Consider the following 27,664-nt stretch of genomic DNA (forward strand, 5'->3'; position numbering starts at 1 on the left):
GTTGAGAGAGTTTGGATTACGCAAAAACCCAGATAGACCTAGAAGACCACATGGAAGATTTGAGGCAAACATTTTAGAAGTGTTCGATAACAACCCCACAGAAAGTTGCAGAAATGCCGCTAAGCAATTACGAGCGCGCAATATTCCAGTCTCAAAGGATGTAGTCCATCGAACCTTACGAAAGAATGGAAGAAGACCTTACCATTTGCAGCCAGTGCAATATTTAATGCAAGAAGATGGACCGAGGCGTAGAGAATATTGCAGTTGGCTGTTGAGATCAATCCAAATTGATCATTTGTTTTTGCGTAAAATTTTATTCACTGACGAAGCCACATTTACCAGAAGAGGTGTTGTGAACTTTCATAACTTGCACGTTTGGGGGAATGTAAATCCTCATCAAGTCAGACCCCGAACTTTTCAACAAGAATTTAGTGTTAACGTTTGGATAGGTGTGATAGGTAACCATTTAATTGGTCCCCATTTTTTACCTCCTCGCCTGAATTCTCACCTCTTTCTTCAATTCTTGGAAAATGACTTGGGTAATTATTTAGAAGACGTTCCACTCAACGTGAGACAGCAAATGTGGTTTCAAATGGACGGCGCACCTGCTCATTACGGAGTAAATGTTCGACGCTGGTGTGATTTGCACTTTCGGGAGCGCTGGATAGGTCGTGTAAATAATGCACATAACCATGATTATGTTCCTGGTACAGGTCCAGCCGCTTGGCCCCCAAGGTCACCCGACCTGACAGTTTTAGATTTTTTTATATGGGGCTTTCTCAAAGACAAGGTGTATTCCACTCCAGTTCACACCGAACTGGAATTAGTAGGTAGGATTGAAGCAGCCTGTGAAATTCTTCGCAATAATCCCCATCAAATATCTGCAGCGGTCAATTCTACACGTCGTAGGTGTCAAATATGCATTGAGTCTGATGGTTTCCATTTTGAACAACTATTGTAAACTTCGTCACAGATTAATTACCATTTGCGCGAACGTTTTAACGGGAACTAGTTAAGAGTTAAGTATTTTGACTGAGACAAAGAGCCATAAGAATTGTCACAGTCAAAACTTAACGTAAGCTTTCCCTAAAGTATCTCTGTCCAAAAGGCACTAAATAACTTTTAATTTGTTAAGTTTTATTTAATTTGTTTCCTAATTTAAGTTATGTGATAATAATAAATTTTTATACCATTATAACCTTTCCTTTTTTTACTCTGAAATGGTGCGTCAATCCGAAAAAACACAAGAGGACTTTTGTCTCCCAAATTAAACAGTCATCTCAAAAACAAATTTTAATTTCCAAAAAGGCAGTGGCGTAACATTTTTTTTATCCAAAGTACCTAGGCGTACGTCGGTAAGTACGACACTGGTTGCGTCACAGTTCAATTTTTTATTTCATTGAAGACGTTTTGAACAGGAGATATTCACACAAAAATTTCATTACAATATCTCCAACGGTTTTCGAGAAATTCTCAAATAAGCAATTTTTTTAAAAAACTTTAACACCCTGTATATCAGTAACGACGCCCTATTGGATATAGGTTTATATAGCAAAGTGTTGTTATTTTTCGACGTACTATCCGACATTAAAGTTTGGGCACTTAAAACTGAGACACCCTGTATTTCCTGCAGGGGGTTTATAAATGCAAATAACAACTACTTCCTTCCCATTAATGTCGCAATCAACTGCGGAGCATTCGAATATTTGTTTCATAGACAATTTGGTTATCTTAGTTATAGACTTACATTTTATTGATTGATGAACAAATATCGCACTACCTCCGTGTTCCCCACGTTCACGACATGCAGAAGAGACCAATTTAAAGTTATGTGGAGTGAAAAATTGTAATTCATCTTTTGTTTTCCAGTGTTCCGTTACACAAAGTACTCTTACGTCTGTTAGATCCTGGATTAAGTGATTCAGTTGATTTAACGAATTTCCTATTGATTGGATATTCTGGTGTAAAATTCCAAATGTCTTCTTCTTGCTGCTCTTGGAATCATTTCTTGAAATTTCCTTTTTAGAAAGAAGTAGTAGTCCATATTCTTTCAGTGGAGTCGCAAGAGTACGAAAGGAAGGAAATGACAAACAGTCTTCTCCACAATACTTTATTATGACCTTAGATGGTAAGGTCTGCTCAACAAGTTTCGGTCACATAAATGACCATCTTCAGGAGCTACAAGAATAACCTACTTTACATGGTGTACCATAAGTTTAATGTTAAAAAACGAGATGTTAAAAAACGAGAAAACGTACCTTAAATCGATCGATCAATGTGACTACTGTCTTTTTACAAGGGGAGAGACAGAGAGACCCATGTTATAACGAATTAGTGACTATAACATAGTTAAGTAGGTGAACAATGCTGTAAAATTTAACACATGTAACAATTGATTAAAGGGATTATAGGGAAATTTAATAGTTACCTCATTATGGAGAAAAAACTAACTGTAGCACATTAAATTAAAATCAAAAACTTAAACTAGACCCATTTAGGGCTGGGTGAGACCCTAGGGGGAAAAAAGATCTTAAAACTCGTGCACCATCCACTGAAGAGGCGATCAAACAGGAAACAAAATGGAGGTGCAAAAATTTTTAAAAAATTTCACATTGATAAGCCGTTAATTTGAAGCCAGAGGGGGAACCGTTAAGAGGGGGTTACAATAAAATATATATATTGATTTTATTTTATTTTATTGTAACCCCCTCTTAACGGTTCCCCCTCTGCCTTCAAATTAACGGCTTATCAATGTGAAATTTTTTAAAAATTTTTGCACCTCCATTTTGTTTCCTGTTTGATCGCCTCTTCAGTGGATGGTGCACGAGTTTTAAGATCTTTTTTCCCCCTAGGGTCTCACCCAGCCCTAAATGGGTCTAGTTTAAGTTTTTAATTTTAATTTAATGTGCTACAGTTAGTTTTTTCTCCATAATGAGGTAACTATTAAATTTCCCTATAATCCCTTTAATCAATTGTTACATGTGTTAAATTTTACAGCATTGTTCACCTACTTAACTATGTTATAGTCACTAATTCGTTATAACATGGGTCTCTCTGTCTCTCCCCTTGTAAAAAGACAGTAGTCACATTGATCGATCGATTTAAGGTACGTTTTCTCGTTTTTTAACATCTCGTTTTTTAACATTAAACTTATGGTACACCATGTAAAGTAGGTTATTCTTGTAGCTCCTGAAGATGGTCATTTATGTGACCGAAACTTGTTGAGCAGACCTTACCATCTAAGGTCATAATAAAGTATTGTGGAGAAGACTGTTTGTCATTTCCTTCCTTTCGTATTTCCTTTTTAGTTTTGCTGCTATTTGAGACCTTCACTAAAAAGGATTACTACCATAGTTTATGTTGTTTTTATAACGCAACATTCTTCTCTTGTATAGACAGTCCAAATTTTTTGCTGAGTGATTTCTATCTTCAATTTTCATCTTTTCACAATTTGGACAGTTTAGGGTAGTTGATTTACAGTTTCGGGCTTCATGTTCACCACCACAATTTAAACAGCACTTTTCTTCAGAGCAATGTTTTGCTACATGTCCAAAACCGCTACACTTAAAACACATGGCCAAGTAATAGTTTTTAAAATATTCGCATTTCCACTAAGCGGCTACATTCGAAAAAAAAACAAGTTCTCGTTCTTGTAGCTGTGAATAATTAGTGAATTGGTGAATTAGTCATCAATACGAGAAGACTATTCATGACCTTTTTATAAAGAAAATATCAATGATTTTATTTTGGAGTGAAATTCAATATCTGAAACAACTATAGATATAATAATATATAATAAAGCATGTAGTTTTCACAAATCAAATTGCTCAACTGGGCCCCCGTTTTCTTCAATACATTTGATATACGTTCTTTGTAACCTTTCTAACGCGGAGTGAGCGATTGGTTATAATCTTCATTCAGAATTTGAATTTCCATTCTAATAAGTTCTTTCAAATGTTCAGTATTTTCAATGCTATGTGCATTCACTCGATCTTTTAGCGTTCCCCATAAAAATGCATCAATCTGCGTCAAGTCAGGGCTGTTAGGAGGCCATTTTATCGGTGCATCCCTCCCAATCTATTCATTGAACCGTTGACTTAGATGGTTTCTAACAGCTACGACACTGTGAGGTGGAGCGCCATCTTGTTGGAAAACAATGTTTCTCTCTTGTTCCAACGGAAGCTCATCAAAAAAGTCCTCTAGTTCTTGATGGAGAAAATTCAAATAAACATCTCAGTTTAAAGTAACGGTAAAGAAATGGGAACCTATTATTTTGTTATACAGGTTAGCACACCAAACAGTGACAGTTTGGCGACGTTGAAATTGAAATTCCCCGTAGCCGTGGGGATATACTGTGGCCCACTGTCTGGTGTTTTTCCTGTTAATCATACCGCTGGTCGCAAATGATGACTCGTCGGTACAGAATACATTTTTCAAATAATTGTTATTCAAGTTATTTTTTCCAACATGGTTTGGCAAAATTCAACTCTTTTTTCCCTTTGTCTCGGCGTTAATTTTCTTGTGGGCCTTATTTTGAATGCTTTATATCCTGATTTCTTGAGAGTGTTTTGTATCCTCCCATAAGAGGTATTTTTTGAATCGCCATGCTCTTCTTCCAAACTCTTCGATATTTTTCTCAGAGAAATGTTTGGATTTTCTTCAACTTTTAGCAGAATATTCAAATCCATATTTTCATCTCTTTCCATTGTTCTTTTCTCAATAGGCTGGATGTTCGTTGAAACTTTTCATAGATCCTATAAAATGTTTGCTTATCTGGAATATGCATCCGGGGGTTAATTCTATGAAGTGCCCTTTGAGCAATTTTAACGTTATTATTTGTTTTAATAAATATTTGCAGAATAAATTGTTTTTCTCTTTCAGAATAAGGCATTTTAATAAAAATAATGTTATATTCCCTCAACGTGTAACTGTCACTACTGTCAGTAATAAACAAAGTTTTTGTTTTTTTTGTGACCGCGTAATTCACCGCCACCTAGAACTGGAATCTATCGAATATTTTCTAGAATCTAGCAGCTTAGTGGAAATGCGAATATTTCGAAAACTATTACATTTAGGTATAGGACATATTATAAAAAAAATGTTCGGAATTGTTTGATAATTCTAGAAAATTGAAAATATATAGGGTGTTCCATTTGAAAAAATATAACTTTGACTTGTCACGCATTTCTGAAACGTCCTGTATAAATAACAATATATTCTGCAAATAGCTTGCATCATCTCGTACAACTTTTCTATTCATAATTTTTTTCTAATGTGAAAAATAAAAAAGTTGAGAGAGGGGACATTATAAATGATCACCGTGTACATATCACATTGTTCTCATTAACTAGGTATTAGTTTGTCCCACGAGGTGCTCTAAATTGACCAAATCCAACACTGCTCCTCCAAATCCACCTTTTTGGAAAAGCATACATGTGACTAATGTCCATTTATTGGTTTTAATATCAAACTCTTACACCGAATTTAAACTGTCATGACGGTTATTAAAACCTCCAACAGCCAATAACCGACCATTCAATGATACTATTACAAAGGCCTCATAGCCAGATTAAGATTTCCTGAAATTTAGGGAAAAACGAGGGGGTCACTATATAGAATTTCCCTAAATTTAGGGGAAAAGTGCACAACATGACAACACCGCATCCTAGGAGTGTCCCAAACTTACCCCCCTAATACGAAGTCTCAACCCTCTAGGCCTTAAAATAATAAGTTACCCATTTAACCCCATGTAAAATGCAAATCCACAAAACAGCTACTTTTGGACATGTCCCGATATCTTTAAACTTGGATCGGCGCATCGGATGGAATGTTCGCGATACAATAAACGTTTACTGGACGTATAGCGGGAACATTCTGTGCATACAGGAACATTCGAGAATCGATCACCCACACATATATAAACCGACCGAGCCGACGGACAGTCAGTTGTGAGTTGTATGTAACCAAACTATCCATAAACCACATTATGCACTTTTATTTACCCTAAATCTATCCGGTTCTGGCAATGGCAGAACAACAAAAAATACTGCAAGCAAGGATTGGGATGTAATTTCCCGTGTATACACCGCGCGAACAAAATTAGTCATGCAAACAACTCGAATTTTTATGTTAGTAGTTTAGCATCAACCAGCGAAGTTGCCGGAGCATTGGTTCGGGACTATTCGCATCTTCAGCGAAACATCGTATATAGTTCGCACCTTCTCAGTGTAAAGCACTAAAAAATAATTAGATTAATTTCATGGCTATATTATTCTCGTTATTAGGGTTAAATATGACACTATTATGAATTTTAACTATTTTATTTCAACAATAACAATATGTGGATATACTCGTATATGCGTATATTATATTCGTATAAACATTAATGTATAATTTCCAATAAGATTAATCGATAAGTCGACCTTTTTGCTGCTGATAAGCAGAATATGGCCCTATATTTCCAAAAGGCTCCAACTGAGCAACAAACGGCTGTGCTACCGCTTGCTCAGGATTCTCTCCAGTTTGAGGATTAATGGGCCCCCCTGCTTGCACTTGCGCCTGGTTATCCGGATTTGGGCACAGTGCCGGATTGCGGTCAACCTGACTTGCGTGTTATTCAGGTGGTCCCATAAAAGTTTGTGGTCCAAATGCACCTCCAGAAGATGCGCCAGCAGTATTTACTTCTGATGTTTCATCCCTTTGTTGTGTTCGGGGTACTACTGGTACCCGAAACTTGTGAAACGTAGCATTCGGTATATGTTCAGGTAGATATTGTGGTTGTTGGGGTGGTGCACATAATGCACAATCACAGGTATGTGGTAATAGGGTACTTCCATGACGTACCTTCTCATTTAGCAGAACTATCGTATACTCCGTATGTACGATTTGAGTCCTAGAGTTCAAAGGCCGAGTAGAGATTTCGTAATCCCTAATAGTTCCTAATAGTATTGGTACCACTCGATTAAACTCTTCTTGCAGTTCCCACAAGTGGTACAGTGCCAATTTGTATAAATATATTTTAGCGTTCACCTCAGTAACATATCGAATAAAATAAAATTTACGATCCACTTCATGTTTGACACTTTCGCGAAATTTATTTATTGGCTTCACTTCACAAGTATTGCTGCAAGACCGAATAATAAAACTGTAAAACGTCTTCCCAACTCGGACTATTTAAATAATTTTTGTAATTAGTCATTTATTTATGCGCGCAGCGACAAATTCATTTCTCATCGCTCGCGAATTACATTCTTTGCCAAATGCATAAACAACTTATATGCCTAAGGTAATACGTCTATTACCGCATTATTGTACAGACAAAAATATACTCTCTTTTTAACCATCAGTGGTTTATCTTTATACATAATTATAGGTAGGCGCCTACAAAAGAAAAATATTAAACATGCTTAAATTCAATCATTTATTTAACTATTTTTTAACATCCACGGAAAATTAAACTGATATCCGTTCACGAATCTTCGAAATTTGCGCAATAAAAATTCAGACGCAGGTAAAAGAATAAAATCCTTGGGTTTTGCCAAAAAACAAAATATGTACACATTATGCTTTAATTGCATTTTGTATTTTATGCATTACTCGGTCTGTACTAAACAATGTCTGGTCCTATTGAAATAATATTCCAAATTGGCCAAATCAGCGAATCCCATGGGTTTAAGCATGGTGCACTTATTAACAGTTGGGAAAAAATTTTCCTGATAACCTTATATGACAAGCTCAGTGTCTGGAATTAATTTTGTTAGTCTCAGCATACTGGTTTTCCAGTGGAGAGGGCTTTGATAATTGTTTACTTGGTTTCGTTCAACAACGTTTCATTCTTATTGTGCCGTTCAACCTAGCCTCAAGTGACACGTTTTTCCATTTGTTGTTGTCGTGTTAAAATTGTTACTGTTTCAAACCGTAAGTATCCCTTTTGTTTTCCTTTTCTCTTTTTTTTTCCAGGGTCAATGGGTTTTTTTTTTTCGTCTTTTCTTTCCGATTCTATAATAATTTTTAAAAATTTTTCTTTTTATTATAATTCCCTTTCTATTTAGATGGAAACCGCACCAAGACAGTTCACCAGCGGCAGGGGTCGTGGCAAGGCTTTGATGGCCATGTTGGCGGCCCGAAGACCCGGGCCCCGAGAAGACCGCCCTGCTCCCGAGGGAGAATCTACCGCCAACGTGGCGGAGGCCTCCCCTCCTCCGGTGCCGCCGCAACCTACTCCGCCTTCGCAGGAGGCTCCCCCGGACGACCAAATTTTCCAAGTAGCTGCGCCCCGGGTGAGCATAATGCACGTCGGGGCGTATGCGCAAAACATTTATTTCGTAACTCAATAAGAAAAACGTTAATAAAAATAGTTGAAAAAAAACAAATATTACTTATTTTATTTGCGGGGTTTCCTCTGGTGCTCAGTGGTCATGGTATGGTAAAATTCTGCTTACATGGACTACTTCAGCTTTAAATTTTTGTGAAATACCCTTCCGTATTTCATAGTCTACATCAGACATCTTCCGATTTATATAGTAAGGTCCGAACCATCTAAGCAGTAATTTTTTACTTTTTCCTACTTTTCGAATAGGGGTGAATACTTTCACTTGGTCACCCTCTTTAAATTCAATATGGCGGTGTTTACAATCGTAACGTAATTTATCTATGTTTTGTCGCCGTTTTATATTCTCAGCTGCCAAATTCCTGACTGCTAAACTAACGTCGCTAATTTGGTTACTATTAATGCTTTCTAAGGGCGGCAACAGGTTTGCCTCTGTTGGTAAAATTGGCTCACGACCGTATACCAACATAAATGGTGAGAATTGAGTACTATCCTGTTTTGCAAAATTGTACGCAAAAGTCACATGTGGAAGAACTTCATCCCAATTTGATTGATTTGTATTAGTATACATAGATAACATATTGGCTAAAGTTTTATTAAATCTTTCTGTTAAGCCAACAGTTGCGGGATGATAAGCCGTGGTAAACTGACTTGTCGTCCCCATCTTTTTCAGTAATTCCGTAACCAACTCTGATTGAAAAACCTTTCCTCTATCACTCAACAATTCCTTAGGTGCACCGTGTCTAGTAATAATCTTTTCCTGTATAAATTTCGATACAGGTCCGGCTTTGCCGCTCGGTAGTGCGTCGGTCTTCGCCCACCGTGTGGCGTAATCCGTTGCAACTACTATCATGGTTTTGCCGCTGCTACTTTTGCGAAACGGACCTAATAAATCTATCCCAACTTTCTCAAATGGAGTGCCAACCGGAATGGGGTGTAACAAACCGATAGGTTTCTGATTTTGTTGGCCTTTCCGAGCCTGACAATCCGGACACCCTCGTACAAAACGTTCTACGTCCTTTCGCAAGCCTTGCCAATAATATCGTTGTTTTATCTTTGCCAGGGTTTTTGACAATCCCAAATGGCCACTCAGCGGTTCTGAGTGGTGGGAATACAAAATTTCCCCTACTAACTGTTGTGGTATCACCAAGAGTTTAGTCCGGCCCGCTTTATGCGAGTTTATACGGTACAAAACTTCTAACTCAAGCCTAAAATCTTTTGCCGGTTTCTGCAAACCAATTGTACTTTTTTCAGGATTTTTTATAGCTTGAAGAATTTCCAAAATTTCCGTTCAATTTTCGTCTCCGTCTGTTGCTTGCAATTCCGCAATATTACGTATATCCAATATAAAAGTAGGTATTTCGTCAATGTCTTGTACCTTTGTGTTAGCTGGTAAAACAGGATATCTGCTTACGCAGTCTGCATCCCTGTGAGAAATTCCAGATTTATGATGTACTGTGTAGTCAAATTCAGATAATTTTAACGCCCAACGCGCTAAACGTCTAGTAGTTTCTTTCAAGGTTTTTAGCCAACACAGCGCATGATGATCAGTCACTATTTTTATCGGCTTTCCATAAATAAAATGTCTAAAATAAGATAGCGCCCATATGGCTGCTAACCCTTTAAGTTCTGTTATGGAATAATTTTTCTCAGCTTTACTAAGACTTTTGCTTGAGTATGCTATCGGGTATAACGCATTTCCATGATCTTGCAATTCCATCTTTACATGCATCTACTTTTAATTCACACCCTTTGTTTGGCTGAAAATGTGCCAACACTGGTTCACTAATCAATTTCTGTTTTAATGTTTCAAACACTTTGTCATGTATGTCCTGCCAGTCAAATTTATTATGTTTCTTTGTCAGATCAACTTCCGGTAATAGTTACAAAGTCCTTAAAAGCTTTGTACACCTTTTACATTCTTTGGCCTTGGAAAATTTTCAATCGAAACTAATTTTGATTTATCAGGAAAAATTCCATCTTTCGAAATTGTATAATCAAGAACATTAATTTTTTCTTTTAGATATTCCTATTTTTTAGGTTTTAACGTTAGGCCTGCACTTCGAAGTCTATTGAAAACTTTACGTAATTTTTCCAAATGTTCATCTATTGTTTCAGAAAAAATTATAATGTCGTCCATATATTAAAACTTCTTTCCATTTTAAATCTCTAAACACTACATCTCCTAACTGTTGGAATGTTGCCGGGGCATTGCACAATCCAAAAGGCATTACATTAAGTTCCCATAATCCGTGACCTGGCGCTGTAAAGGCAGTAAGTGGCTTTCTTTCTTCTTTTACTTTGACTGGCCAATAACCTGAATACATGTCTAACGATGAGAAATATTGGGCGTTCCCTAAGTAAGTCAAAATATCCTCAATATTAGATCCTGACCACGAATTTTTTACTGTTACATTGTTGAACTTGCGATAATCCACACAAAATCGTGTCTCTCCAGACTTATTCTTTACTAATACGACGGGACTTGCCCAGGGCGAGTTACTTTGCCTTATTATGTCGTATTGTTCCATTTCTCTTATTTGTTCATCTACTGCTGCTTTTTGTGCTACTCTGTAAGGTTTCTGTTTTATAGGTTTTGCATTCCCTACATCAATTTCGTGTTCAATTACATCGGTTTTTCCCATATATTTTCATGTTTTTGAAAAAACGTCACTATATTCTGAAAGTAATGTCTGCAATTTGTTACACAATTCTGGGTTCGTTATATCACTTAGATTATGGTCATTCATAGTAATCATTTCTTCATCATCTTCAGTTTTATTAACACAATGAACTGGAATTTTTGTTATATCCATTTGTATATTTTTCTCTAAATAACCGATTGTGGTATTTTTTAATATGCACACTTCTTTAAAACTCATATTTTTAACTTTGATGTACCATTTGTCATCTCTTGCAAAAACATTAGAACAAATCAATCCTCTTGGTCGTAGGTTTTTATCGTTCTCGATAAAGCAGTACTTCGTGAACTCGTGCGGAGATAAGGCACAGTTCAGTCGTACCGTTATCTCGCGACCAACCTTGACCATGTAGTCGGTTGCAAGTGTAACCTTCAAACTTCGCGCGGTTTACTCAATCTCGACGTTTGCAAATACCTTATTAGTATCTTCCATTTGTTCTATTTTCCTCATGTTGTTGTTGACATTGTTGCCAAAATGTAAAATCAATGGGTCAAGTTCATGGTATAATGTCACAGTATTGGTATTATAGTCAATTAATGACTTTTTACTAGCCAAGAAGTTATGTCCCAATATCAAGGCTTTTGATAAATTTTGCACCACTAGTGCCTCAACGGCAATAATTGTGCCATTAACTTTTATAATCACCTCAGAATTGCCGAGAGGTTGGACTGTATAACCTCCTGCTGTTATCAGTTGTATATTGTCTTGTAACCGTTTCATGTTACTGATATAATTTATGTCGACTATATTTTTACAAGCTCCCGTATCAAGTAAAACAGGAACGTTATCTTTATCGTTAACTGTGATATGTACTATTAATGTTTGTTTACTAATGCCCCTAGATGACAATTGGACAATTTCGTTCGGGCTTCTTAGTTTTGAAATTGTCCTCTGTCGTTTGGGTTTCTCCGGCCTTGAGGTGCATTCCTTTGAAAAGGCCTGTTATTGAAGTTACACACGACACGTGACCGGTCCTACGGCAATCAATGCAAATAACCCGGCCGTCGTGCGTTCTCGTACGAGGCAAATAATAATAATTATTATTATTATTTCTCCAGTTTTGATTAGAAAACTGATTTCTGTTCCTATTAAAAGTATCATGGTTCTGGGGTTGTTGCGAATTGTTTCTTGCAAATTGTCGCCCCCTATTGAATGAGTTGTACCTTGGACCATTTTGATTTGGTCCAAAATTATTCACCCTTGGAACATAGGTATTTCGTGTCTGATTTTGAACCGTATTTGAAAAATTCCTATTAAAAAATGTTCGTGGCCTTGTGTCACACATCATTCCAGGTCCTTTGCCGGTTTGTTGGGTTATTATTGTCACGTTAAGGGGTAGCTCAGAAGAAGAAAACCACAGGTATACAGGTAATCCGCTTTTATTTAAGATAACACTACAATGATCTTACCCCCCGATTGCCAAGAAGGCGAGGATCATGATGTGCGGGGTGTCTGTGGGAATGGTTGTGGAGGTTCGCGGAGGGCGCACGCTTACCGGGGGTGAATAGAACCCTAGACTAGTGTCCCAGGGCATTCACCACGCCGAATAAGACGCTATGGTATTGTTACAGGGAGGTAAGCCGGTACGGCAACTAATGCTGCTCGCCCGTGCTATTTCCTTTAACAGGCTGATTCCCGGGTGCTTGCACTTGTTCTCCACCTGCTCCACTAAAAGCTACACAAATGGTGAACCCAGACTAACCCAGAGATCAGTCAGTGACTTCCCTCTGGGGAAGACCCCAGAATTCGATGATTAGTACGTGCTTTGAAGCTGAATTTATACCCACATCATGACCCCAATTCGCCGATCTTGTTTACATAAGTCTGGTATTGGGGGAGACCGAAGCAAATGCAGGTACGGAACATAGTGTAATTACTATGTTACATTATTACTGTTCACTGCCGCATATACTGACAATAAAGCTGTACTTTGTGTCATTTGATTTACCAATGTTCTTTCTTTTATATCGCTTATCTTAATCACCAATTGCTTTAAATCGTCAAAATTTCTGTTGCTAGAACTAAGCAAATAATACATGTCATAATAAGACGGATGCAAACCATTTTCAAAATGATCCCTAAACGCATCAAAAGTCATTTCTGGGTCAATTTCGTTTGCAATTGCTACTAGATGATAATAGTACTTCTTTATATCCTCGACGTCTTGCTGTTTGCGAGTGTTTTATCGAAATTTTAACTTTCGGAGTGGCTGTTCTCCAGAAAACTCTTTTAAAAAATCTGATTTTATATTTAGCCATGTTTTCATCTGATTCTCTGGCTCACTAATATAATTACCAAACCATGTATGGGCTGGACCTTCCAAAAAATTAGCTAAATAAGATATTTTGTGATTTTCTGACCAGCTATTCACAATCGCTGCTTTTTCGTATTTATTTATAAAAATACTGGGAGAGTCAATAGAAGGGTTAAATGTAGATGGGCGGGCATGTAAACTTTGGGGTGGCTGGAGTTTTTGGCTCAGCCAAAGCTGCCTGTAAAGTCATGTTAGCCATTACTGAAGTATTGTTAGGACGTATGGCACGGTTTCTTTCCCGAATCACAGGGGGTGGGCAAGGATTATTAGAACTTTGTAATAATTCTGAGGGGCGGGATGAGATAAGCTTTGGTGGCACTACCACTTCTAAGGGACTTTCCTGCCAAGGCCCTTCTGTTTCTCGCGGTTTAGGCGGAGTTCTACTTAACGAAGCTCTTGGTTTGAAATAAACTTTCGTGGATTGGGGCTTAGAAGTTGAAGTCGAGGCTTGGGGAGTTTGAGCTTGACCGCTCACGACAGTATTGTCAAGAGTATTTTCTTCGTCCTCACGGCTTGTCAAACAAACAACTGAACTGGGTTTGTCAAGCTTTTGTTTTTGTGAAGAAGTTGCCGTTTGTGTCGGAGCAGGAGAACTCACAGTCGAACTGTGATGTTCGGGTTTGAAATCTTTTAATTCTTTTATCACCTTTTCTGGGTTTTGACCTCTAGCGATAGCTTCACGTAACACGAATTTTTCTTTTTCCGACAAACTTTGAGCCCTACTGCGAGTTTTTACTCGATCTTTGACACTCGACTCACTCATGGACAATGTTTAAATTCATTTATGTGCTATATTTATTTTTTTCAAATTATTTTCGTTTTTTTTTTAAAAAAGGTTGATTATTCCTGGCAATTTCTTTACGAATTTGCTTGTTCATCAAACTAATAATTTTTTAACGCTAAAATGCACTAGCATTAATACCCCCATGAAAAAAAAAATAATAATTAAAATTTCCTTAGCTGACCATAAATTATCTTTTCCCGAACTATTTGATACATCTCCACTGTTTCCCGCTTGAGAAATAATAATTTCCTCCTCTTTTGAAGATGTACCACCCATATTAAACCAAAATTTTATCAAATGAGCGCTTCAATAGCAAAGGTAATCCCCAAAAAATCACTAAATAAATCAACGTCACTATCCCTAGCCAAAAGAAAATAATACTTAAAATTTCTTTTATAGCCCACACATTATTTTTCTGAATCTGTATCATACCCCAAAAAATAAAATAAAGATAAAAAACTCAACTATTGTTTTTCATCCATTTCAAAACAGACCGGCGCCTCCACCAAATGTCACGTTTAATTTATGAGCCTTTCTGGGTTCATCAATTAAACTGACTCACGACGTTAAACGTCGCGCCGGGATCTCAGTTTTAAGGATGGAATCAAACACTGAGTTTTCTATTAAACACTTAAATCTATTAAATATAGTATACATAAATGGGTTTGCACAATACGGTCATAAACACACTAAAAGTTGGCAATTTTAACAATTGTACTTACATAGATTCCTAAGCTAAGGACTTAGCATTTTCTGGCGGCTGGCTTGGTCACTTTCGTGCTGGAACAACTTTGGAGAATGGACTACTTAACTTGATCTTCTTTTACGAGGAGAGTCGACATCTCGACTTCTTGGTTCAGCTGGTCACACTACTATCGATTGGTTCACACTGATCCTATACTGCTGAAATCGGCGTGTTTTATACCCGATTGGCTGACGTAGTTTGTTATTGTTCGTCGCCTATTTTTCATATTCCTGCAAAGCAGGTGGTGGCGACTCATCACTGATATGGTGCACCCGGTGCATGATGCACTCGATGCATCATGGTGCGACCTTGCCTCGTGTGCTTAATATTTCGCAATCCTCAAATATTCTTATGTTTTTAAGTCAGTAAGTCCATCTTTTCAATTAATGGATTTTCCATTCGTGACAATATCGCCTAAGGCGAATGACATTAGAAGTTGCCTCTGGCAGAATCAAAGCTAGGGCAGCTTGACATGAATTAAAAGTGCAAAACTTCTACCTTTTGTTGTTGTCCATGAGGTATTGGAAAAAAGCTATTACCTCAGGGGGTTTAGCTAAAAAATATGGAACATTCTTTAAGGCACAGTAATCTCACCAATATTTGGTGCAACTATTGTACTGCTTTATGGTAGACTCGGAAATGGATTTAATGTGAGTGTTTATAGCCTCTTCAGGAATATCCTTTAATTTAAATGCCGCCCTGATAACACTGCCGCCACCAGGTTAAGGTCCTTATGTAAGGGGTGATGAGATCTGAAAGGCGAAGATAAAATGCACTGTTAGGTTGGAATTCAATAATATTAGATAAATGAGCGAGTTTATTAAATATTGGATACCAGGGTTGAGAAGGCCACTTTGGAACTACTAAAATTCCTTCGGCCTGATCTACGACTATTTTATTTAGGACCTTACAGATAAGGACAAAAGGAGGGAAAGCATAAAATTTTAGTCCTTTCCAAGATACCGTAAAGGCATCAATATTGACAGATTCGGAGTCGATTTCCCAAGAAATATACTTCTGACATTTCTTGTTTATGCGAGATGCAAAAAGTCAATTTCTGGAGTACCAAACTCCAGGACTATTTTTGCATATGCATAATTTTGCAAGAACATTTTGCATAAACAAACGCCATTTCGGGATCTCAGTTTTAGGGATGGAATCAAACACTGAGTTTTCCTTGTATCACACTTAAATCTATTAAACACGGAATACACAAATGGATGCACAATACGGTTGTAAACAAAAGGTTGACAATTAACAATTGTACTTACATAGTCATAGCTAAGGACTTAGCTTTTCCTGGCAATGGCTTGGTCACTTCGCGTTTTTAAACAACTTAGAGAACGGACTAATTAACTTAATCTTTTTCCGAGGAGAGTCGTCATTACGACTTCTCGGGTCAGCTGGTCACACTACCGTTGATCGGTTTCACACTTATCCTCTACTGCTAAAATCGGCGTATTTTATACCCGATTGATCGGCTGACGCAGTTTGTTATTGTCGCTTGTTTTTCACATTTCTGCAAAGCAGGTGGTGGTGACTCATCACCGATACGGTGCACTCGGTGCATGACACATTCGGTGCATCGTGATGCGACCTTGCCTCGTGCGCTTAACATTTCGCAATCCTCGATGTTTTTTAAGTTAATCAGTCCATCTTTTCAATTAATGGATTTTCCATTCGTGACAATATGCATAATTTTGCAAGAACATTTTGCATAAACAAACGCCAATTCCCATTCGCAGTCATCGAGAAGGACCCGTGAACTCTTATCAGCTTTGGTGCAATCAGACTTAATATAAGATGCAAATACCCATAAGTTATTCTTCTCACACCACTGCCAAATTTCTCTGGTTACATGGTTTGTGGAGGGTATACAGAAGAATGGATCTACGCCTAATGTTTTTAGTAAAACATTTTAAGCCAAGGAGAGTTGCTTTGAGTTCTAGAAAGTTTATATGGCGGGAGAGCTCTGGTTGTAACCACAACTCTCTCGCATGCTGTAAACCGCAGACTGCCCCCCAACCAGTTTTGCTAGCATTAGTGAAAATTTCTAAGTAAAAGTCATGAGTACGAATTTCATTAAAATAAGTGGATATAATACTAGTCCACCAGGAAAGTTAATTTCGGAATACCAATGGCATTGACAATTTTGTCTTGTAGTTCTGGTTAGACTCCTTTAAGGCTAAATATGTGTGCCTTTCAAACTCTTTAGTGTATAATTTTCCATACTTTACTGCTGGACAGGCTGACACTAAAATACCAATAAATTGGGCAAAAAATCTAATAGAACAACTATGGGCTGTTAACAAAGAAGATAAAAATTTGATAATTCTTTGTATTTTAACTTTGGGTAATCTTAAGTCTGGTGAGCTAAAAAGAAATTTAGAAGATAAATTGACAATGGATGGTACGTATATAATTCGCAGACAATTTATAATGTGATAGCGGTACTGGTTCTTGCTGGTTTGTTTGTGGTTTTTATAACTAGAAAAACAAAGACAAACTTTTCTTTTCAGTGAGCGGGATACACTAAAAACAAATCTCAAACTGTTTCAAATGGTAGCTCTCAAATGTTTGCCAAAAAGTTGCAGTTTTGTTTTATTCTACAGGAGTTTCTGTTTTGTTTTTGTATTGTGTGTTTAGTGGAAAACTGCCATTACATCGATTATGAACAATACAGATATTTTATTGGTGAATCGTGCAGGTACATACCTTAGTTGTCCCATCTGTACATACAGATGCCTCTTATATATGGGTGAAAGGCAACGAAAATGCTACACCCGAAGAAAATCTAAATTAAAATGATAGTTAGTTTTTAAAACGTAGTAGGTTGTTCATGACATCTAGGATTAACAATTTATTTTTTTCCAACTTGATCTTGTTCTATACCAACACCCTCACAAGATAATCTCGCTACGCCTTTCTCCAATATACTCTGTTGGAGCTTACAAGTAGAAATGTCTTTTGAAGTAAAAGTTTGTAGCACAAAGGCTCGAGCAAAATAGCACGCCACCGTCAAAATATGTATTACGCATGTCTCAAACTCTACAGTTTGACTCGAATCCTCAAACTGCTCCGGCAGCCATCAAACCAACCACAAACTCTGCACGAACAGTCGGTGGTGCAATCAGAGCTGGTCCAAGATTTGAAATTTGGGTTGTCTGAACGCGATAAACGCATAGAGCATGCGTTAACAGTCGGAAGTTAATAAAAAAAACCTTCAGTGTTGCGATATGAATAGTGCAATTGGTTTTTTGGTAAATATTTACTTTTTAGCAAAATAACCTTAAAGAGACTCTGAACATGTGTTGGAGCTCAATAAAAATGATAGTAGTTTAATTTTTCGGGGAAGTTATTTGTATTCTTAGTAAAAAGTTAACTATGTTGTTAAAAATGTAGCTTTCTACTTTAATAAGTTTCTCATACAGTATTGTATTTTGCAATGTTACTTCCAGTGGCATACGATTTGTATCAATGACCTTTTTTACGTTTATTAGCTCAAAATAGAGATCTTTAGGTTTAAAAATGCTTGGATGAAAATTTTCAATTTTGAAAAATGTAATTTTAATTTCTATATCTGTTAATATTGCATCGATAATTTCATACAGATTTATGACTTGGTTTAAAACATCTTTTATAAAAGCTGTGTTTTCCCGTAATGTGTTTTTTTGCACAATTAGTCCGAGTTGATCTAATTTAGTTTCTAGCAACTTTTCATCGTGTTGGACTGTATCAATTGTGTTGTTAAATTTCTCTAAAAGGTTGAGAGATAAGGAATTCTCTTTTCTAATATTTGAGGCTAATTTATTTTGATTTAGTTGTAGTTAGTGATTACTTTGAAAATTGATCCTATACCGTTTATTTATTAAGCCACGCTTGTACCTAAGGGAATGCGGAATTATTTCCTTATGTTTTATTTATGCCCTTTCTTGGGTGAGACTTAGTATTTTTAAATAATTTATTATTTTGAATTTATATTCTGGATGTTTCGTTATAGTTTCACTCAAGTTCAATGATTTAGAATGGAGTTTATTTAGTTCTTCGATTATGGGGTTCATGTCGTAGTAGTGCAAAAGTGTATATGAATATTCTTCAAATTTGGTTTGCCCCAATTTAATTGAAATTAACCAACTGTTATTTTTTCTTCAATTGCTATTGCAATTACTATGTGAAGAAATCTGGAATAAAATTACTGTTATTAGAAACTATACTTTTGTTGTCACGGTCGCCTAATGTTGGAAAGGTGTACCTTTTCTTTATTTTCTGTTTTTCCCGTCTTCTTCTTAGTATTTATACTATACTAACTAATATAATAGGTTTAGAAAAATTATCAGTATGCTTTTGCCTATTGTGTTTTTTAAGGTACACGTTTTGATCGGGTTTGAAAAGTTCATTTACATCATCTTTATGTTTGTTTAATTTTTCAGCTAAATTTTCTTTTTTTTTGAGTAAATTAGCATTTAATTGGTTTGTGATTATTGATATAATAGTTTATTAAAATTTGATCTAATTTAATATCAAAAGTGTCGTTGGTAGTAAGATGTCCTTGGATGAGGTCTTTGGTTTCAGATTGGTAACAGAATGGATGGTATGGTTGTAAGCTAGAATAGCGTAAATCATTTTTGTTTTGATTGGGGTATCGCCATATTCTTGATTGTTTAATAATCGGATATGTTCCTGTTTAGTTGTGAAGCTAATTGGACTGCACTTCTTTCTGATGTTATGCAAACAGCAAATAAATTCGAACCAAAAAATTCGTTTATTGTGAACTCAACAAATAATTTAGATTTAGTTAACGGGTTAAAGTCGCAAGAACAATTAGTATTTGATTAATTGTCAAATTAATCGTGCAAAACGTGAAAAAATGCGCGCAACAACAAAACGTGTACAAAATCGACTTTTTTTTTAACAACACACCGTTCCCCGGTCGTGATCTATCGCTGTCTCTCACACAATCACGTTATTAATCGTCGCGGCAGGGTTGTCACGTTGATCTTTATTTACTTAGAGTCGTAACATGCCCCCTCGTTAAAAAGTAATCGCATTTTCCCCGTTTATTATCTAGAATCCAAGACGGATAATTGTCAATAAATTCTGAATCCCCACATGAAGGTGTTTTATGTGTTCACTCATGATTAACAAATCGGTAAACTTGTGCTTGTTGGGCAAAATAAAAGAATGGCTTTGGTCAAAACTATAATTGGAATTAGTTACTCGTCCACCTACTCGTAAGATTCCGTTTGAGTCTAAAAAAGAATTTAAATTCAAAATTCTACTGTTGTTTAAAATTTTGTTACGTCGTTGCAAGTGAACTGTTTCATTGTAAAAACGCATTTTCGAAACGAAAGATTCGTCCAGTTTTTCGATTGTCAACGTATTACATTTTGGCTGTATTTTCTTTAATCCACGATTTTTAAATCTACAAATGTACGCTACAATTCTTAGCAATTTATGTAAAGTTGAAAACTTGTCAAAAATATCCAAGTCAGGTAGATCAATTTTTATCTCTACAGCATTATTTATAATTGTTACATCAGGTTTAAATTCAAGTACATTTTCTAAAGTAAAAAGTTGATTTACGTCGTCACTAGAATTGCATGAGTGGTTATGGTATTCAAAATGTTGTAAAAAGTCAGGTCCTCTAAACCAAAGGTTGCATCCTAACAATTCTTTAGGACTTAATCCCCTAAAGATTACATCAGCGGGATTGTTTTTGCTTGATACATGCGCCCAATCGTTTAATTCAGAAATTTCCGTTATCTTAGAAACGCGATTGGCTACTACTAGCTTAGCGGAATCAATTCTAAACCAAGACAATACAATAGTTGAATCGGTAAGATATTTAACGTTAGCATGTTTGATATCAATGGTTTGTAATACTTTATGCATTAATTTAGCCAATAAAAACACAGCTAAATATTCGAGTCGCGGTAAAGTTAATTTTTTAGCCGGAGCTACCTTATATTTCGCAGTCAAAAGTCTAATTTCTCTTTTTCCTAAAGTATCTACAGGACATAAATAAATGCAGGCTCCGTATGCCTTTTCCGAGCTGTCACTAAATCCGTAGAGTTCAATATGTTTCGATTCGGGAATAATAGCAAGTCTTTCTATTTGAACTTTGTTTAAACAAGATATTTGGTTTGAAAATTCGATCCACAATTGTTTTAAAACGTTAGGAACTTCTTCGTCCCAGCTAAGTTGTAATTTCCACAAGGATTGAATGATAATTTTTGCTCTAATTAAAGCCGGACCCACCAATCCAAGCGGATCGAAAATCTGCGATATTGTGGACAAGATCGTTCGCTTTGTTACTTTATTGGAGGAAGAAGTTACGTTAATCGAGTACCTTAATAAGTCCTGCTTAGAATCCCAAACAATGCCTAAGGTTTTCAAATGTTCACCATTTTGGAACAAAACAAGATTGTCATTATTATCGTTATTATTAAACTCAACAATTTTAGTCAACACTTCTTCACTGTTTGAAGACCATTTTCTCATTTTAAAATTAGCTTGTCCTAGAATTGTATTAAGTTCTTGATACACTTCAATTGCTTCTGCTTCAGAGTTGATGTAAATTGTAAAATGACTTTTTGATTATGTTTGACGTCTGCGGGTAAACATTCTGATTCAAATTTGCTAATTCTTTTAAACAACCTAAAGCTTGGAAGGGTGCACTTGCCGTGCCATACGAGACTGTGTTAAGCTTGTATATATCTACTGGGTCCCTTTCATTCCAACAACGCCAAAATTTTTTGAAAATTTCGTTCATCTTCGTGAATTTTGATATTTCGATACATCATTTTGATGTCACCGCTAAGTACAATTTTTCTAAGCCGTGTTCGCAACAAAATTTAGTACAAGTCCTTTGGCACCGTCGGTCCTACCATAAGCAATCATTTAACGAGTATCCCGAAGTTGTTTTTGAACTCGCATCAAAAACTACGCGACATTTCGTAGTAATAGAATCCCTAAATACCGCACTATGGGGTAAATAATAAATATCGTTTGATAAAGAATCACTGTGTTCATAATTCTCGTTTTTAAGGGATCCTTGAAGAGTCATTTGTCCGAGCCCTTCATACTGGCGCATAAAGTCAAAATATTGTTTTTTAAGATTTTCGTCTTTATTAAATCTTTTTTCGAGGGAATTTAGTCTCTTTAAAGCGCTTACTTTTGAATCTCCTAACCAAAGATTCGAATCCTCTTTAAATGGGTATCTAACAATAAAACTGTTATCTTTGTATCGAGTTGTAGTTTTTTCAAAGTACTGTTCACAAAAGTTTTCTTCTTTTGTTAGAAATTTGCAGCTCTCAAAGTCCTCAAACTCCCAAAATTTTGTGAAGGAGTCATGCAACATTTTATTCGTGACAGAGTTTGTTGTTAAGTGACATATTGTTTTTTGTCTGCAAAAATTACTAAGTACCAAATTTCCTGATATTACCCAACCCAAAGAAGTCTCTTGAAGTATTGGCAGCGAATTTCCCAATTTAATTTGTCCGGTTCCGAGCAGATCATAAAATATTTCAGCGCCTAAAAGTACGTCGATCTGTTTAGGTTCATTTAATCTCTCGTCTGCTAAATTAATTTCTTTTGGAATGTCAAGTTGCGACTTCTCAAATTTCAATAACGGCAATTTTTCCGTGATAACGGGCAAAACTAAAAACGACAAAGTAGTTTTATAATCGCTAACTCGAGACCTTATCGCGGTTTGCGTACGATTGTTAATTTTTGTGATTATCTTACTTACTCCTAACAATGGTAGATCGATTTTATGACAATACAAATTTAATTTGCGACACAAAGATTCACTAATTAAATTTGATTGACTGCCACAATCAATAAGCGCATTACAATTATGCCAATGTCCAGTTCTGTCAGCAATAAGAATCATTGCTGTTGATAGTAAGACTTGATTTCTACCTAAACTTGAGCAAGATAAAGTTAAAGAGTTGTCAGGGTTGTGAAATTCTTCATGCGTATTATTTTCGTTGGATTCAACAGTTACCGAGTCATTTTTCCGGTCGATTGTGACAAGCGTAGGGCTATTAAAACCGTGCGAATTACGAGAGCCTTGAAAACCCGACTCTTGTAGGTCATTAGAGCGATTTCTGTTATTAGACAAAGGCGGTGCGACATCCGAATGCGTCTGCAACGCACTGTTGCCACTACTAAGACGTCTTTCATCGAAATCTTGACCCTGAAAGGTTCTTTCTACGTGTAATGCCGTATTGCTTTTTATTACACTTTTTAAAACCACGCGAATTGCATTCGTACTTCATGTGACCAGTTCGAAAGCAATTTGCACAAAGTTTATGTTTCTTTATTTCATTATATTTTTCTGATAAAGATAAACTAATAAATTTCGGACATTGATAAATGTGATGATTTTCACTACAATACAACTTATTTACGGGATTTTCTGTAATAGCGTATGAATAATTTTTAAAGTTTGTAACTTTGTTATCAGGTTTTTCTTTTTGTGACAATGGTTTCGAGAAATCACGTATAATTTCTAAAGCAACGTAGGTAATTCCTTACTACTTTGTTTAAGTTCCCATTCTCTATTAGTTTGCTCATGTAACTTACTCAAAACGATAAGGATTACTAATGCGTCCCATTGTTCTAAAGGCAATTTTAGCTTTTCTAACGCAGATTTATGCTGTTGAACTGTATCTAACAACTTTCTTAGATTTGATGATGATTCTTTGCTTACACTTGGTAGTTTAAAAAGTATATTTTTTACGTGATAATTTATAACTACCTTTTTATTCTCATATCTTTTTTCTAGCAAGTTAAAAGCGATAGTATAATGCAGTTATGTCCAAATTTTCTATGAGCTTTAAAGCGTCTCCTTTACAACATAGCTTCAAATACAACAGTTTTTCGGGTTCAGTTAAACTTACTCTATTATGTACTAAAGATTCGAATATGTTTTTAAAGCTAAACCATGTTTCAGTGCTCCCATAATATGAAGGTAATCCTAAATCTGATAATTTACCGGTAATGACCGATTGTTACTGAACGAGTTAATTAATTCTTCTTTAATACGACGATTCAGTTTCAAGCCTATGTTGCTTTTCTGTTTTATCAAGAAATTCCAAACGAATTTGAATAGGGTCAAATTCTTGAAAATCGTCTTCTATACTTTTGAGACGAATTTCAAGCTGATAAAGCTGTGTGATTTCCGTGTTAGTCAATAGATACTGTTCAAATCGGGACAACCGCTCGATTATAACCTTACGAATATGTAAAAGTTCCTGAAATTCATCATCAACTGTTTCGTCTGAGTGAGCTTTACCTTTTTTCCCTTTCGCGGCCATTTCAAGCTTAAATCGATAATGTGGAATTAACAAATACAATAAAATTAAACAGGATTAATATAGTAGGCCTGCAGAGATAGACAAATTTCATTTACGTGAATGTTTACATGCAATAAACGTTACTGAACGGGGAAAACAAATATTGAATAATTTGAAAAAATATGTCTAACAACCAACGTTCACTGTAACAGTGTGGTTCAAGGACAAAATGAGATAGGTAATTGCAAAAAGTATGGAAAACAAACATAAGAAAGGAACGGACTCACCGATGTTTTCGGCAGCTTCTTCAAGTTAATCAATATCAATCGATTCAATTCCCAATTCCATAGGTTGGAGGTTGATGCATTCCATCATCCAGATGTCCTAAATCCGGCTGAAGTGACCAAATGTTTAGTCGTGAAGCTAATTGGACTGCACTTCTTTCTGAGGTTATGCAAACAGCAAATAAATTCGAAGGACCGTTTACCAAAAAATTGGTTTATTGTGAACTTAACAAATAATTTAGATTTAGTTAACGGGTTAAAGTCGCAAGATCAATTAATATTTGATTAATTGACAAATTATTCGTGCAAAACGTGAAAAAATGCGTGCAACAACAAAACGTGTACAAAATCGACTTTTTTTTTAACAACACACCCCGGTCGCGATTTATCGCTGTCTCTCTCTTTCAGTTTCCGCGGCAATCACGTTATTAATCGTCGCGGCAGGGTTGTCACGTTGATCTTTATTTACGTAGAGTCGTAACAGTTCCGCTAAAGTAGAATGTAGCCGTTCAACGGCTCCATTTGATTCAGGATGATGCGGCGAACAAAAATGAATTTTAATTTTATGTAAAGTAAGAAGTTCAGTTATCACTGTATTCTTAAATTCTGTACCATTATCCACTATAATTTGCTTAGGGATACCATGATGTGAAAAATAATTTAGTAGGTTGTCAGCAATTTCCGTTAATGCCAAAGAATTCAAATAATATGCTTGTGCATACTTTGAAAAACTATCTATTATGGTAAAAAACTTAGATTTTTCCAAAGTATAAGTATCTAGATGTAAGATTTCGAAAGGTCTTGAAGCTGTAGGGGTGATATTTATTGTAATTTTAACGGGATTTCATTCGTATTTGCTTCGCGCACATATTTCACAATCGTTAATATAGGTTTAGACTGAAGATTTTAGCTCAGGCCAATAATATTTTTCTTTTAAAGCTCGCGCGCACTAACCGGCCCGGCCCGCTACAGCCCGAACCGCTACGGAGCGCGAATTTTGGTCTCCGCGCTCACTAGTCGGCAAAATGTTTCAATTTTTCCGGTCAGTATATAAATTTTGTTGGAGATGGACGTAAACATCATAGTTGTTAGTTTGCTCTGCGAAGAAGAGGAACGCAATCAAGAAAATGCTAAGAGAAAGCGAAAATGGGTTCACGAAATTTGCAGAAAAAGGAAGAGAGACGGTGAATTTGCAACTTTATTCCCGGATTTAATCACGCATCAGGAGAATTTTTTCCAGTATTTTAGAATAACACATGAAAAAAAAAAAAATTTCAGGAACTGTTATTCTTATTAAAAACTGATTTAACAAGGCAAAATACCAATTTTAGAAGCAGCATCCCACCCGAAGAACGATTAGCCGTAACTTTCCGGTAAGTTTTTGTTTTTAGCTAGGCATTCATTATAAATCCTATCCTAATGATTCAAAATAAAAGTTAATATGAATTAATTTTTATTAAATGCAAATAAAATAAAGTAGAACAAAAATACAAATGCAAGTAAGATTTATAAACAATAAACATAATAATATTTTTAAGTGATATCAAAATTTAAATCGGTTGCATCATTGGAATAGTTTTGGATGTTGGGCTGCGTAGGTGGCTGAGGCCCTTGCGGATAAGGAGTCTGCGATCCTTGCGGATAAGGTCTCTGAGATCCTTGCGGATAAGGTGTCTGAGATCCCTGCGGGTAATTAGTGAAGTGGGAGGAGTTTTCATCTTGAAATCCAGAATGCGAAAACCCGTAAGAAGAAGAAGAAGGCTGTAGCGGTGCATTTATTTTCGGCTGAAGGCACTTGATTTCAGCTTCCTCTATTATTTTAAATACTTTGGATTTAACTTCTATCTGTATTTCAGGGGGAAAGGTCTCGGCAGTATCAGCCATTGCAATAAAAACCTGTCTTAGAACTTTTGGTTCTGTATTTACAGCAGGTTTTGTTGCCTGAGATTCCAAGTACTTTTCCAGCACGTTGTTTCCGCTACTGAGTTTTGTGGAGCAATCCGTTGCTGAGTTCGCTTTTTACCCTTTGATGTAGCTACCGTTGGTGTAGTTTCAATACTAGTTACCGATGTAGGTGTTGATGGCTCTGATTCAACAAAATTATTGCCATCTTGTGTGTCATCATTACTCTCTTCTTCTTGGGAATGTGAGCTCAAGTTGGATTTTTCAATACGATCAGACAAAAATCGCTTTAAAAATGACAACTCCTGTTCGTATTTGTATTCTTTAATTTTGGAAGCAGCGTCTCCACTTTTGCATTGTCTAAATTTTAGAGCTTTTCTAAAATTGTCCCGGATTCTTTACCACCTTTGTTTGCATTCGGAAGCTGGAAAAAAATATACTTGATAGTCTGCGATCCGTGTAATATTAGTGGGTGTGTGTTTGTACTAATTTTAGCTCTTAAAATGGAAAAATATGCAAGTTTGAATATGTCAAAAAAATGTATTGTAAATTTATATTGTCACGATCTAATTTTTTAGTCGTAACGCGGGGCGTGTAGGCTGGGGTCGTAGTCAAGTTAAACTCAAAGATTGGATAACAAAAACAACAACGTTTATTCATAGAGAAAGATTAAATGAATACTGAATTAATAATACTGAATTTATAAAAAGCATTGTCAGACATAAGTTGGTTTAATTCAAATTACCTTGTACTTACATGACGATTAATTCACAAACCATTTTGGACGAGGGTAAGTGTCAGGGTAGAGTTCCCTTAACTTTCGCGACCGAACCGTTTAGTTTCGCGGATAATTTCTGACTAACTCTTCCTTCCAAATTTCTCGGCTATTTATTGTAAGGTATTGCGGTCCCTTAGTCAGTTCAATTTCTTAATTGCTTGTCTAAGCACTTGGATCATTGTCCGAACAATTGATGACTTATTGCTGACTGGCGATTGCAACACCTTAGCTAGCTTCCGTTCTAAAAAGGTTCGATTGCTTATTTTGCAACTCAAGTGGTCGACGACTTGTTTCGGTCAGTGGCCGATTATTTGCTGAATAAGTAATTAACGAAAATCTACTTGTGACACATTCCCCCGGCCGACAAAAGGTAGTCCCTAGCTTTTCACAATATTAAAATCAAAAATAAATCATAAAATGTAGTATCTATGGACATCAGTTCCAATAGGTTGATAAAAAAATAAAATAAATTCTGTTATTTTCGTTAGTATCCCGTTCATACCCCAAAAGAAAAATTATAAAAG

The 27,664-nt window shown here is 36.1% G+C and overlaps 3 long non-coding RNA genes across 3 annotated transcripts; 2 read left to right on the forward strand and 1 right to left on the reverse strand.

Annotated features, from left to right (window-relative positions):
* Nucleotides 1-2,096: 2,096 nt before the first annotated feature.
* LOC145736973 (uncharacterized) lies at nucleotides 2,097-2,477 on the reverse strand. The gene is made up of 2 exons (XR_014180158.1): nucleotides 2,429-2,477; nucleotides 2,097-2,367 (listed from the first exon to the last, which is right to left on the reverse strand). It is a non-coding gene; the product is annotated as an uncharacterized LOC145736973 (long non-coding RNA).
* Nucleotides 2,478-2,684: 207 nt separating this feature from the next.
* On the forward strand, nucleotides 2,685-3,268 carry LOC145737125 (uncharacterized). Its single transcript, XR_014180260.1, has 2 exons — nucleotides 2,685-2,936; nucleotides 2,998-3,268. It is a non-coding gene; the product is annotated as an uncharacterized LOC145737125 (long non-coding RNA).
* Nucleotides 3,269-4,960: 1,692 nt separating this feature from the next.
* On the forward strand, nucleotides 4,961-8,963 carry LOC145737011 (uncharacterized). Its single transcript, XR_014180184.1, has 2 exons — nucleotides 4,961-7,917; nucleotides 8,052-8,963. It is a non-coding gene; the product is annotated as an uncharacterized LOC145737011 (long non-coding RNA).
* Nucleotides 8,964-27,664: the final 18,701 nt, after the last annotated feature.

Source organism: Ips typographus, linkage group LG13 (assembly GCF_016097725.1).
Source record: "Ips typographus isolate SLU linkage group LG13, UJ_Ityp_2.0, whole genome shotgun sequence".
NCBI classification, from domain to species: Eukaryota; Metazoa; Arthropoda; class Insecta; order Coleoptera; family Curculionidae; genus Ips; species Ips typographus.